The sequence below is a fragment of the Nomascus leucogenys genome, chromosome 25, assembly GCF_006542625.1.
Source record: "Nomascus leucogenys isolate Asia chromosome 25, Asia_NLE_v1, whole genome shotgun sequence".
NCBI classification, from domain to species: domain Eukaryota; kingdom Metazoa; phylum Chordata; class Mammalia; order Primates; family Hylobatidae; genus Nomascus; species Nomascus leucogenys.
In genome coordinates, this window is record NC_044405.1 from 30,584,458 (window position 1) to 30,599,579 (window position 15,122).

A 15,122-nucleotide genomic window follows, 5' to 3' on the forward strand; every position below is an offset into this window, starting at 1 on the left:
TTTCTTCTCTTCTGCTAATTTGGGGTTCAGTTTGTTTTTGCACTTCCAGTTCCTTGAGATGTATTATTAGACTGTTAATTTGTAAGCTGTCTGCTTTTTTCAGGTAGGCATTTATTGCTATAAAATTCCCTCTTAGGGCCGGGCGCGGTGGCTCACGCTTGTAATCCCAGCACTTTGGGAGGCCGAGGCGGGCGGATCACAAGGTCAGGAGATCGAGACCACGGCGAAACCCCATCTCTACTAAAAATACAAAAAAAAAATTGGCCGGGCGTGGTGGCGGGTGCCTGTAGTCCCAGCTACTCAGAGAGGCTGAGGCAGGAGAATGGCGTGAACCCGGGAGGCAGAGCTTGCAGTGAGCCGAGATTGCGCCACTGCACTCCAGCTTGGGCGACAGAGCGAGACTCCGTCTCAAAAAAAAAAAAAAAAAATTCCCTCTTAGCTCTGCTTTTGCTGTATCACACAGGTTTTGGTATGTTGTGTTATTTTCATTTGCTTCAAGTATTTTTTTTATTTTCATTTTTTCTTTATTGACCCAGGAACATACTGAATTTCCATCTATTTGTGTAGTTTCCAAAGTTCCTGTTGGTATTGATTTCTGGTTTTATTCTGTTGTGGTCTAAGAAGATACTTGATATATGATTTTTAAAAATTTGTTATGACTTGTTTTGTAGTCTGTCCTGGAGAACATTCCTTCCATGTGCTGATGAAAATGAATATTCTGAAGTTGTTGGGTAGAGTGTTCTGTAAATGTCTGTTAGGTCTATTTGGTCTGAAGTCCAATTTAAATCTAATGTTTCTTTGTTGATTTTCTCTCTAGATGATCTGTCTAATGCTGAGAGTGGGGTGTTGAAGTCCCCCACTGTTTTTATACTTGAGTCTCTCTCTCTCTCTCTCTCTCTCTCTCTCTCTCTCTCTCCTCCTCTCTCTCTCTCTCTCTCTCTCTGTCTCTCTCTTTAGATCTAGTAATATTTGCTTTATGAATCTTGATGCTCTGGTGTTGGGTACATATATATTTAGAATTGTTATATCCTCTTCCTGGATTGATCCATTTATCATTATTTAATGACTTTCTTTGTCTTTGTCTTTTACCTTTCTTGACTTAAAGTCTATTTTATCTGATATAACTATAGCTTCTGGTGACTTTTGGTTTCCAATTTGTACAAAATATTTTTTTCCACCCCTTTAATTTTAGTTCATATGTGTCTTTACTGACAAGGCTAGTTTCTCGTAAGCAGCATTTAGTTGGATCATGTTTTTAAAATATATTCAGCCGTTCTGTTTCTGGAGCATTTAACCTGTTTGCATTCGAGGTGATTATATGACAGGTTTGTTCCTGTCATATGGTTGTTTTCTTGTTTTATGTATTCTTTGTTTCTTTTTCTCTTATTCATTTGGGTGGATTTTTCTAGTGGTACCATTTAAGCCATTTCTCTTCCTTCCTTGTGTGATGCTTTACCACTGAGTTATGTTTTCATGTATTTTCATGTTGGTAAATGTCATCTTTGTGCTTCCAGGTTTAGGACTCCCTTGAGCATTTCGTGTAGGGATGATGTAGTGGTAACAAATTCCCTCAGCGTTTGCTTGTCTTGAAAGGACTTTATTTACAAAGCATAATTTTGCTGGATATAGTCTTCTTGGATGGCAGGTTTTTTTGTTTTTTGTTTTTTCCCCCCATTACTTTGAATATATCATCCCATTCTCTTCTGGCCTGTAAGGTTTCTGCCCAGAAATTTGCTGTCAGTCTGAAGGGATTTCCTTTATAGATGACTAGATGCTTTTCTCTTGATGTTTTTAGGATTTGCTCTTTATCTTTGGCTTTAGAGATTTTCACATAATATGCTACAGAGAAGACCTTTTTGCATTGCGTCTGCCTGGGAATCACTGAACATTCTTTATCTAAATGTCTAAATCTTCTGCTAGACTTGAAAAGTTTTCATCTATTATTTCATTAAATAGGTTTTCTAGTCCTTCCTTTGTCTCTTCACCCTTGGGGATACTGATATTTAGAATATTCTATCACTTTATGTTGTTCCAAATGTCATTAAGGATTTCCATATTCTTTTTTATCTTTATTTTTATCTGACTGGATTATTTCCAAAGACTTGTCTTCGAGTACAGAGATTCTTTCTTCTGCCTGATTTAGTCTGTTGTTGAAGCTTTCAAATGTATTTTGTATCTCCTTCAATGAATCTTCAGTTCTAGAATTTGTTTTTTTTTAAAAGTAATTTTGTCTCTTTTGTAAATTTCCCATTTATGTCATGAATTCTTTTTCTGATTTCTTTGTATTATTTTTCAGAATTCTCTTGTATCTCACTGAGCTTCCTTAAAATCAATATTTTGAATTCTTTATTTGGGATTTCAAAAATTTCTTTTTGATCAAGATCTATTATTGATGGAGAATTATTGTGTTCCTTTGGGGAGGGTCTTTTTTTTTTTTTTTTTTTTTTTGCTTTCTCATGTTTCTTGTGTTCATACTTTGATGTCTGCACTTCTGGTATAATAGTTGCATCTTCCTATTTTTGAATTCACTTTATAGGGAGGACTTTTTCCTGAAGATGAATCTGTCATGTTGGTTGGGATATTCTGGGTTTGATTCTGGGTGCATGCAGTAGTGAAGTCTCTGTATGATATCTTTGTCTGTAAACAGCATTGGTGGTGTCTGTGATTTCTTCAGTAGGTTAGGGTGCAGTTAGTAGTGGAGCTGTGCTGAAGTTGTGCTGTGGACTGGGATGCCAGGTGAGCCAGACTTAAGGCCCCACTAGAGGCAGCATTGGATTGAATGTGCCAATCTTTATGTCCCAAGGTGGCATATCTTGGCACCTATGCTGGTGGTTACCAGTAGGCTGATTATTGGGCCTCCACGTGTCTTGCTTGGATACTGGTAATAGCAGCAGTGGACCAAGCTGGTGGGTGGGTTCTTGGGCCCTGGGAAACTGGCATGGGCGATGACAATAGCAGTGGTGGGATGATACTCTGGGTCCTAGGCAATGTACATTTATGTTGGTGGTGGCTGCGATGAGCAGGGAGGGCCAGTCGTCAGACCCACAGGTAGTACTTGCAGCTAGGTGCCAGCTGAGGTGATAGCAGCTGGGAGATGAGACCCAAACTCAAGTCCCTAGAAGGAGTGCTGAGGCACCCACAATGGTGGATTGGGTTGGGCAATGCCCAGGACCCTGGGCTACATGCTCTGTCTTGGAATAGGGGAAGAGGGTGAAATTGGGCTGGGTGGGCTTGTGTTCAAGCAAGACCCCCCAGTAGTGAGGGCAGGTGCCAGCTTTGGTTGGCGGGGGTGGGTCGATCCTCAGGCCCCAAGTGGAGTGCTGGGTGAAGAGTGGGAGCAGCTGCACTGACCCCTGCCACTGGAGCAGGTGGGTCCATCCTCGGTGGCCAAAGTCTGGGTTGATGGACAGGGAATGCACACCCCTCTCAGCTCTCAGTCCCCACAGGGCTTTTCCCCCAAGCTCTGCTGGCAGTAGGCTGTGCCTCACTTGGTTCTTATCCTCAGCTGTGGGAGCACTCCCAGTTTGTTCCCCAGTCCCAGCAGCAACAGCCTGAGTTTCCGTAATGCCTCAGTAGCAGCCCTGTTGGGCTCTAGGACATCACGCAGTCTGCCAAAGGCTAGGTTTGAAAATGGTGCCTTGCTGTAGCCACTGAGGTCTCAGGGAGTTGTGGGACCCAGCATGAGCTCCCTCCCTGAAGCAGCTCTGTCCCACAGTCTCCTGGCAGCTCCTGGTGTTATTTTCAGGGCTGGGGAGGGTTGAGGGAGTCTCCCATGGCCATAATTGCATGATTCCATGGTGGGGATGTGGGCCACTAGAAGTTTCTCACTCAGCCTTTCCTTGTGTTGGGAAGTCACTCTTGGCTCCCGACCAATCCCAGCCAGGCAGGCTCCCCCTCTTCCTTTTCCTTAACTCACTTTTGGTATTTCCTGTTACTTCTCTGTTGAATTCACATTCTCTCTTGGGTAATGTATTCAAAATGTGACCATACGTTCTTTTGGTTCTTCAAAGTGGAGGAGGTGGGCATAAATTGCATCTCGTCATCCATCTTGAAGCTCCTCTCCATGAAAAAAATATTATTTTTAATAACATTAGAAATCTAAGTTGGACAAGAGATGTTCAACACTTGAACACGGAAAACTACAAAATATTGCCAACAGAAATTGTTGAAGATAAATACATTGAGAGATATACCATGTTCGTTGTTAAGATGACTCAATATTGTTAAGATGTTAATTCTCCCCACATTGATCTATAGAATCAATGAACTCACAATCAAAGTCCCAGAAGGCTTTTCATAGACATTTGACTATAACAGTACTTGCTTTTATGACTTATTATAGGCTGCAATAGTCAATGCAGTGTGGTATTGCTGTTAAGATAGACAAGTACATCAGTGGATCAGAATAGCAAGTCTAGAAATAGGCCTACACAAACATGGTCAATTAATTTTCAACAACAGTGCCCAGGCAATTTAGTGGGAAAAGGCATAGCTTTTTAAACAAATGGTTCTGGAATAATTGTATATCCATGTGAAAAAAAAATCCTATACTTTTTGTCATTTATAAAAATTACAGTAGATCAGGAATCTCGATCTCTAAAACTCAAAAATATATAATTTCTTGGAGAAAACATGAGGCATTCTTTGTGACCGTATGATCTTGCATTAGGCAATGCTTTCCTAGTTATGACTTTAAAAACATTAGTCCTAAAATACACAAATTTATAAATTGGACTTCATAAAATTAAAAAATTTCTGCTCTTCAAGATACAGTGTTATGATCTTTTCCTCTGATTTGATATTGAAGTCTCTCTCTGGAAAGAGGTTATAAATTCTAGTTATGATCTGATGGGGCTCCAGGGTCATAGATGTTTACAGTGTGCTTTAATGGGATTCTTCTTTATCCCGAAAGGCAGTCTAATGCTTACTTAGGCAGCTGGTCCAACCTGTGATGAGGTGTCCCTTTCACGTGAAACTTGTTCATGCTGGCTGATGTCCTTGTGGCCCTTGTCTGACTGTGTCTAGTTTATTCTTACTAGGGTAGTCACTCTCTGGGAGAGGCCTGATCAGGACAGGAGAGTTGGGTCTGGGTGTGTGGCTCAGGTGAAACACACAGGAGACAGCACAGCAGAGCACGAAGCAATGGAAGCATTTGTGTTATGTAATATGATCTCAGAGAGAAGAGGACAGCCATGCAGTGCCAGCAGGCAGTGGGAAGCCATGTGGGACACGTGCACTCAACCAGCAGGTGGGGAGCAAGAGAGAGAGAGATGGAGCCAGGGACCGATGGGCCATCACTTTTATTGGAGTCTAGGGCATTACTCAAGCTGGTTTCCTGCAGGGAATTTTAGTTGGTGGGTTTAGATCAAGCAGCCACAAGCTCCACGGGATCACATTGACTGAGAAGGTGTCAGTAGGGTATATCTGGGCAGTCATTTGGGCTGTGGGGGTAACTGGGGGAATCAAGTAGGTTGTGTCTAGCTGTCCCACAGGAAGGCGATCACCAGGAGGCTGTGGTGTAAGGCAGATATCTGATCAACCACCTTGAGGACCCGGGAGGAGGTAGAAAACTGGAAAGTTTGTCAAGGATGACCAAGCCCTGCTCCTGGTATAAGAAAGTCCAACCTATATTCAGAATGGATTCTGAGGCAACATAATATTATAAAAATTCACTACATTCTCTTACATGGGTAAGAGAATGGAAAAACAAGCCACAGACCAGGAAAAACATTTGCAAATCACATATCTAATGTATCTAACATGTGTAAAGAACTCTTAAAATGCAGTACTGAGGAAATAAAGAACAAACAAAAATGGCTGAAAGATTTGAACATCCATTTCACAAACAAAGACATGTGACTGGCACATAAGTACATGAATAGATGCTCAGCATCATTGTCATCAAGGAAATGTGAATGACAACCACGATGAGAAACCACTCGGTGTAACTGACCATACTAAGTAGGGGCAAGGATGGGAAGCATCTTTCATATACTGTTGTTGGGAATGGGAAATGGTACAGTTACTTTGGAAACATTTTGGCAATCAAACCAAGAGCTTATTAAATACGTACCTACCAACATCCCACTAGAAGGTTTTTACCCAACAGTAGTGAAAGCATATTTCCATACAACTTTGAACAGGAACATCTGTAGCAATTTGTTCATATTGCAAATGTCCATCCATACTTGAATGGCTATACAAATTGTTGTACATCTATATAATGGAATACTGAATGAAGTGTATACATATAGGTGTGTACATATGTTAAAACATTTCAATTTACATATTTACAATATGTACATTTTATTATATGTCAGTTACCTGGCAACCACTCACTTGCCTTCTACAGAATTTACTTTCACTGAAAGTTTATATAAATGGAAATGCACAATATATATACGTACGATTTTTGGTCTGGCTATTCTTACTCATAACTCTCAAGATTCGTCAATGCCATTATGTGTATCAATAGTTCATTCAGTATTCCATTATATATCTCAAAGCTGATTTTTTTTTTTCCCCAAAAGAAAGCAGCATTCCTTTTTGGAGCAAGATAACGTTGTCCATAGTCTCAATTATTTTTTAACCATGATGTTCAGTACTCAGTAAAAAATTTTGAAGCATGCTAAAACAAGAACAGTAAGTGAAAGACGAGATAAAAACATGAGAAATAGACCCAGAGATGATTTGTATAATTGCATTACCAGATAAGAAATTTGAAATAACTAAGATTAGTATGTTTTTTAAAAAAGAGAAATAGACAGAAAAATATATGAAAAGATGCAGAATTTCAAGTGGAATCATCTATAAAAATAATCAAATGGACATTTTAGAAGTGAAACATATAGGATCTGAAATTAATAATTTACTAGACGTGTCTAACAAGACTGAACCCAGTAGAAAACAGGCACAGTGCATTGGGAGGCAGTTCGGTGCAGTCAGTCTGTGTTGAAGCACAACAGAAAAAAGGATGGAGTCATTCAAGGTAGAATGCAAGAGGCCTATAGGATGGAGTCAACAGTCAAATGTCATGTAATGAGCATCCCAGGAAGTAGGGGATCAGAAAAATATTGGAAGACATAAAGACCAGGGATTTTTCTAAAGCATCAAAAGACATTTATATTCAAATTCATGAAACAGCCTACCCTGAAATGAACAAATAAAAAAAGCAAGCAAACAAGCAAAGCAAACTTTTCACATCTGGGCATATCATTATTTGTTGCAAACCAAAGACAAAAAAAAATCTTAAAAGCAACCAGATTTTAAAACGGTCCATTGCTCTCTGAGGAGCCCAGCGGGCATATGGCACAATTTCGTGGTGGGCGCAGCATACACTTCTCTGTGAGGCATGTGGAACTGCTGTGTCGCAGGTTACGTGAAGCTTCAGCTTTGCTGACTGATGCCATTCTGGCTTTCTCATCTAGTTTGTACTCCCACTAGCAAGATACAGACTGATCTCATATAATGATCATTCAGGCAACCACTTTCCTCCATCATTGCTCTTCAAAAGCTATACCAAGTTTTGGACAGCAACATCTTCCCCCTTTCTCACCCAGATAATGACATTTTTGCCCAAAAATATGCTAAATAAACTATATGGAGTAATATTGCAGCAATATGGTTTTGGTTTCAATTTGTAAATCTTAATTTACAATCCGTCACTAATGAGGCTGAGCATCTTTCCATGTGCGATTGGCCATTTGGAGCTCTTCTTTCATGAAGTGCTTTTCTTGGTTTTCAGCAGTTTTTCTATTGATGTCTGTGTTATGTATCAGGGATGATCAGGCTGGTCCGAGTTGTTTTCACCACTATTTTCATGGTAGAAAAAAGTGTAGCAAAGTATACAGAAATCTTTAGAGAAAGAAATGATATTCTCAACAGTACGTTTGCAACCTGTAAGAACTTGGGAAAAGTGATTCTCACAAGCATTGTTGAAAAAGCTCCTGGAGATAGAACCAGATGCCAAAAGAGGAATGGAGAAGGGGGGAAGGTCACAGAAAGTGGCAGTGGCCTCCCAGAGGCACAGTGCACAGCGGAGTGAGAAGTTAGGGTGGAGACAGGATTTTAACGTTGCAAGCTTCACAAGGTAGCCGTGGTGATGGATGAGGTCAGTGCGTGGCCTGAGCTGCAGAGGCCAGGGCTGGAAAGATGGCCTTGTGCTCTTGGGGCCAACTGATGAGCTAGTAGGGGTTTAAGAACATAGTTCAGTGATTACCAGTAAAAGAACCAAAACCATCTGGATAACCTACTCATGCCAGCAGTGGCGAGGGTGTGAAGATGGCAGTTTCCTCCTCATCCTTGGGGAGCCATCAGTTATTCTTTTTCCTGGACCAGGCCGTGAGCAGGACTCTCACACACACAAAGCACGGAATTCAGTGAGCATAGAAAAGAACTCAGACTCACTAAAAATGGTTGCAGCTTTATAGTTTTAAAACAGTAAAATGATGAGGTAACATTTTTTGCTTTTCAATTTGTCAAAGGTTAAAACATTGGAGAGCGAATAGTGTAAGCAGTGGTGTGAAAGAGCCCCTTGTCTACTTTGACAGGGCTGTAATTTGCAGAGTCCAGTGTGGAGAAGATTCTGGCTAACACCTCTGAAATAAAAAATGTACAATATTTCACTTTTTGTGCCAAGGTAGCTCTGAATGTGCTGATTCAAAAAAATTTTAAGGTGTTTTGATTGTAAAGAATAACATGGCAGGTATAGAAAAGGCATGAACATTTCACTCCTACCTGTGTAGAAAATTCCTGGATGGACCGCCAGGGAATGTTAATAGTGACAGTGAGCTCTGCATAATAGGAGAGAGTCTTGTTTTCCATTGTTGACATTTTTACTCCTTATATTTAAGTATCTTTTTTTTTTTTCTTTTTGAGATGGAGTTTTGCTCTTGTCGCCCAGGCTGGAGTGCAATGGCACAATCTCAGCTCACTGCCGTCTCCACCTCCTGGGTTGAAGCAATTCTCCTGCCTCAGCCTCCCGAGTAGCTGGGACTACAGGCGCCCACCAACGTGCCCGGCTAATTTTTGTATTTTTAATAGAGACAGGGTTTCACCATGTTGCCCAGGCTGGTCTCAAACTCCTGATCTCGGGTAATCTGCCTGCTTTGGCCTCCCAAAGTGCTGGGATTATAGGTGTGAGCCACCGCGCCTGGCCTTAAGTATCATTTTGAAGAGTTATGAAAACCACCTAAGCCACAAATAATTTTAAGAGTTATTATTGTTAATAAGAGAATTACATATATTGCTACATTCATTCCAACTCATGGTATGTTCCTGTTGTTTAATAATTGGGAAACCTGAGACATGATGTGAAGTAATTCACCTGCAACTTGGGGGTGCCTGCACAGCAGGAATGTTCTGGCACCATGACTGCTCCTAGGAACACAGAATAATAGTCATTAAAATGCTGTAAATAGCAATGTGTCTTGAATTCACCTACACCCTCTGAAGGAATTATTAGAACCTGTCTCCTGCCTCCTTCCACGATAGTCCGTGGGTCCCCTAGTGGCATGCAGCCTGCTGGGATGGAAAGGGCCCGTGCTGCAACTCTGCACAAAGAATTTCCAGCTGTTGACCCATCCCAACTGCTTCCCTCTCTGAGCCTGATCCTCATCTATAAAAATCATAATAGTGCCTGCTTTTTAATCTGGTAAATACTAGGTATATTGTAATAAACCTGAACATTCTTGGAAATCATAAAATGCTTGAAAATAGTTTCGCCTCCTTTTTAAGATTTTGCATGTGTTCATAATCAGTGCTTGTTTCTGGAACGTAATTCATTAGGATAACAGCTGGATCTTGACGTTTCATCTGAGTTTCGTTTTGTTTGAGACAGGGTTTTGCTCTGTTGCCCAGGCTGGAGCGCAATGGCGCGATCATAGCTCACTGCATCCTCAACTGCCGGGGCCCAAGTGATCCTTCCACCCCAGCCTCACAAGTAGCTGGGACTACAGGTGCATGTCACCACACCTGGCTAATTTTTTTTTTTTTTTTTTTTTTTTAAATAGAGACTAGGTCTCCCTGTGTTGCCCATGCTGGTCTCAAACTCCAGGCCAGCCTTGGCTCAAGTGATCCTTCCGCCCTGGCCCCCCACAGTGCTGGGATTACAGGTGTGAGCCACTGTGCCTGGCCTCATACGAGTTTTTTGGAAGTGTTTCCTTGCTGCCTAAATTATATGGTAGGGCCTCCAGGGAACAAAGTGAGTCCCCCTGCTTGGGCACTGGTGGTCACTGGCATTCCTGCCCACACAGCAGTGGGGGACATCCCAGGCTAGGGCTAATGGCTGTCCACAGGGTAGGGCCTTGCTTCTCCATCACTTTGCTCCACTAGACAGTAGAGTTTGGTTGGGGTCTGCAGCATGCCAGGCACCTTTGACGCTTCACAAATGTGTTACCAGATTTTTAAAAAGGTATTTCTGCTATAACTGAGGATGTGGACTGTTGCAACAGGAAAAGTTGAAAGCCTTACTAAAGAGATCAGGCTTTGAGGTATAGCTCAGGTAATGCTACCTGCAAGTAAAGGGTAACTTTTTAGCAGACTATAGCAAAGGTGGGGAGAGATTGGAGAAACCTACGGGGGAAGATGGGGGCACCTACAGTTGCAAGGTGGGCACCAGTTGTCAGGACTTGACAGGAGGGCATAGCCAGGAACAGCGGATGTCTCCTTACTGGGATGTGCTGTGACCTGTAGAATCGTGTCTGACCATTGCTGGAGGATGCAGTACTGAATTCAAGTAACAAGGTGTCTTGTGAACCCCCTACAGTCAGACGGGTGAGGGATGGGGAGGGTCACGCAGGGTGTGGGCAGCGTGCCTGGCATCGGTCCTGCCAATTTCGTCAGGTAACGTGATGCTTCTCCCTTGCTTTTTGGTAGATGGACAGTGTGTCACCCTCGGGGAGCAGGTGGGCTGGCAGGACAGGCGGCCCCAGGCCGGGAGAAGGAGACACTCCCAGGTACTCTCGTCTACCCCTGCTGGTGACCTGCCTGCCCGGCCCCGTCCTGTTCCAGATGATGGCTCACCTGTGACCCTGCCTGCCCTGCCCAGCTTCGCCCCCATGTCTGCCTGTCCCCAACCTCAGTGCTGTTGGCTGACCTACCTCAGCCCACACCCTGCCCTCTTTTTTCCCACCCCACGGGGCCAATCCTGACTTCTGGTTGCTCCCTTTGCTTGACCGTTCTCTTGAGGTTCTTAACCCTGAACTGCACCCGACTCCCACTGACCTCACTTACTGTGGGCCGCCACGAGGGCCCCTGCAGAGACGATACTAACGGCCTCTCAGATGCTGACCTGCTTCTTATCTATTTCCTTTTACAGGGTAATTTGTAGTGGAATGAGAAAAAAACGTTGTATTTCTTAAACAACATGATCTGGAGTATGTGGTGACTGTCAACTTTTCATCTATGCAGAATGTTAATGACTCACCAGTCACAGGGCAGTTCTCCTCAGGTTAGAAACACAGTGGAGCTAATGACACATTTCAGAGTTAGAAATGGTTTTAGAAATAACTCTAAATAAGGCTGGAAGAATTGAATTGCTGTCCAGATCCAACAGACTTATTCAGGCAACAGTAACCAGATACATGCTCTGTGCCTTGCTCTGCCCTGGGCTTGGAACACAGTGAGCGCACACCAATGGCTGTGTCCCCAGAGCTGCCCATCCTGTGTGTACTTCATACCTGAGAAAATGAGATGGCATGCTCAGCAGATCAAGGAAGGGGGCACGAAGCAGAGGTCAGGAGTGAATGTGTGTGCATGCATGCGTGTGCATGTGTGTGTCTGCACATGCAAATATGCATGCATGTTTGTGCATAAATAGTGTGTGCACATGTGCGTGTGAGTGCATGTGTGTGATTGTGCACGTAGTGTACCTACATGTGTGCGAGGGTGAGTGTGTGCATATGAGTTCATGTGTGCATGAGTGGGTGCATGTGTACGTGTGCTTTTGTGCCTGAGTGCACGAGTGTGTGCATGTGTTTGTGATTGTGTCTTTTCATGTGTGTATGTGTACACGTGTGTGCGTGCATACATGCAGTTGGGGGTTGCCAGTGTTCAATAGGGCCATCAGGGTTGGCCTTATTCAGAAGGTGATGTTAAAGGAAAGATGAGGGTGTGAGCCATGGATGAGGAGCGATCCGGGCAGAGGAGTCCCCAGCACGAAGGCTTTAAAGTGGAGGACAACCCGGGGCCAGTGTGGCCAGAGCAGAGCTAGCAAGGGAGAGCGTCAGGGGCTGAGTTCCAGGAGGTGAGTAGCAGGTCATTTGTGGCCCTGTGGCGTCCTAAGAGCTTTTGCTCTGAGTGGGAGCCAGTGCTTCTTGTCTTGAGCAGAGGAGGGACCTGCCAGTGCTTCTTGCCTTGAGCAGGGGAGGGACCTGGGCCGAGTTAGGTTCTCACCAAATCGCTATGGTGTCTGGGTAAAGAATAGTCTCTCGGCCGGGCACGGTGGCTCACGCCTGTAATCCCAGCACTTTGGGAGGCCGAGACGGGCGGATCACGAGGTCAGGAGATGGAGACCATCCTGGCTAACACGGTGAAACCCTGTCTCTACTAAAAATACAAAAAAAAATAGCCGGGTGTGGTGGCGGGCGCCTGTAGTCCCAGCTACTCGGGAGGCTGAGCCAGGAGAATGGCGTGAACCCGGGAGGCGGAGCTTGCAGTGAGCCGAGATCGCGCCACTCCACTCCAGCTTGGGCGACTGAGCAAGACTCCGTCTCAAAAAAAAAAGAAGAATAGTCTCGCAGGGGATCCAGTGGGGAAGCAGAGACCAGTGAGGAGGCTCTACCTGGACCCAGGCGAGAGGTGGTCCCGAGGACGTCATGAGAGGGTCAGATGCGGGATCTGTTTTGAAGGTAGGACCTTCAAACAGAGTGGAAGTACTTGTGGGACAGGGGAGGTGAGGTGACTGCGGGGCTCTAGGCCCGATTAGCAGGAAGGACGAAGTTGTGTCCAGCACTTGTATTGAGGGCAGCCAAGGTGAGCACACGCTGTGCCATTCAGGCAGAGCAGTGAGCACACAGTTGGATAGAGAGACCCACGAGAGGTGGACTTGTGCCTATGGACTTGTGCCTGATTGGTCCCTCCATGATGTTTTATGCCGGAAATGGCATGGGTCGTCCAGGGGCCATGGAGAGAAGAGGAGGAAGGACCAAGGCCTGGGGCACCCCTGCCTTGGCAGGCTGGGATGCAGTGGAGGAACAAGCAGAGTCTGAGCCTAAGTGACCAGCGAGGGACCCAGGAGATGCAAAAGCTGAGGGCAGTGCCTCATCAGGAGAGGAGAGATAGTCTCAATCCTGTGGACAGGTGGGGTAAGGGGAGAGCCAGGAATGAGCCACCAGAGCTCATGCAGGTCCTTGGGGGTCTTGAGCAGTTTTAGACTTGGTGGGCAACAAAAGCAAAAGTGGGGTGCTCTGGAGAGGGAGAAGGACAGCAGAGGGGCTGGGGCAGCAAGGTGGAGTTTTGAAGAGTTTTACTACAAAGGAAAAGAGAGTAGTAGGGGAAAGGAAGCCAGTTTTATTTGAGAGCGGAAGAAACAGCAGATTGTTTCTGTGCAGGTCACAGCAACCAGCAGAGCTCTCGCAAGGGCAGGAGAACCACTGGGGCGGCCTTGGGATGCCCAGGACGGGAGTGGGCTCAGTAGAGGGGCTGGCCGGCCCACCGAGGCCAGCATCTTGCAGTGGCGAAGGTGCAGAGATGGTGGGGTCCATCCCAGGAAGCCCCTCACAACAAGGCTGTGTTGCTCGTCAGCCCAATGTGGGAAGGGGGAGGTTTGAAGACAGGAATCGGTATGAGATATGCATATTTATATGTTTTTGATGCACGATAAAAGGCAGTTTCATATGGGTCAGTGTAAGGTTTGTGCGGTAGAATTTGGAAGGCTGGGAGCGTGGCCAGGCCAGGGAGTGAGTGTGGTCACTGGTGTGTGTGGCCTGCCTGTGGTCTGGTCTGGCGTACACTGAATCGTTTGTGTTCTCCTTCAGTTGTGTGCAGCTCCAGAGGCTAGGCACGGAATTGGCAATGTGAGACTTTAATAGGGTGTGGCTTTTGTCAAGCAAGGACAAGGAAGCAAGTGGGTAGCCAGACACGAAGGCAGAGAGGAGATGACGGTCTTGCGGCGTGATCTGGGCTAGGGAAGGAGAGAAGCTCGCGAGGGAGGTGTGCAACAGCCGGAAGGCAGGTGGCCGCCAACAACTTTCTTTTTCCAGTTGGTGGCAGTCGTAAGTCAATTTCTATCAAAGTAGAATACAACTAAGAAAAATTTTTAAAATACAACTACCTCTTCAGCTTAGAGAATAGTACTACTTGGTTTCCCTGGTAACTGCCAACCGCTTGACTAACTGCACAGCAAGTGTTAGGTCGTGGCACAGGGTAATTACAGACAACAGAGAAATTGCAGGGTAAGGCTTAAATAATCCTAAAGCAACTACGTAGTTAGGTCCTGCTCCTGAAAGTGAGGATGCAGTTCATTTCCAGCCCTGAGCTGCACTCAGGAGCTGGGCCTCATGCCCAGTCCCCATCCTAGGGCAGTGCCCACCCTCAGGCTGACAGCCTTTCCTTTCCTTGCTTCAGTTGCTTGGATGTGAGTCCTGCTTCTCCCATTTTCTCTGTGCTGGGACCTCAGGCAAGCCGACTGCAAGCCCACCTGGCCCAGGCCACTGCAGGGCCACCCTTTGCAGGGCCAGGCTGTGAAGCAGTTGGAGGCCAGGCCCGGGGCTCCAGGTTACTGTGTTGAGGTTAATCTTACCAACCAGAACTTTAAAAATTGTGTTTCCAGCCTTTATTTGAAAGTGGAAGAAACAGTAGCTTGTTTCTGTGCAGGTGGCAGCAACCCGCAGAGCTGCGGCAAGGGCAAGAGAACCACTGGGGCAGCCTTGGGATGCCAGGGGTGGGGGGCTCAGTGGAGGGTCTGGCTGGCCCACTGAGGCCAGCGTCTGGCAGTGATGAAGGTGCAGAGAAGGTGGGGGCCCTCCCAGGAAGCCCTTCTGAGATAAGAGGTTAGCTTATCTATTGTCTGTGGAAAGAAAACTTAGAGTTTTCTTTTTTAAAAAAGACAGCACAAGTCAGTCTTCTGGTGATTGTAACAGGATGGTCACCTGAGAACAGTCATCTGACACCCTGAACCAGAA

At 45.1% G+C, this 15,122-nt stretch overlaps 1 protein-coding gene across 8 annotated transcripts in view; it reads left to right on the forward strand.

Moving 5' to 3' along the window:
* LOC115833149 (poly(rC)-binding protein 3-like) overlaps nucleotides 1–15,122 on the forward strand; it is a 259,877-nt gene that overhangs the window by 132,417 nt on the left and 112,338 nt on the right. For 5 of the 8 annotated variants that reach the window (XM_030806216.1, XM_030806219.1, XM_030806218.1 and 2 more), the window contains one exon: nucleotides 10,876–10,955. The exons of the other annotated variants lie outside the window; for them this stretch is intronic. The gene's annotated coding sequence lies outside the window, so the exon portion shown is untranslated. The remainder of the gene's footprint in view (nucleotides 1–10,875; nucleotides 10,956–15,122) is intronic. 8 annotated transcript variants of the gene reach the window in all.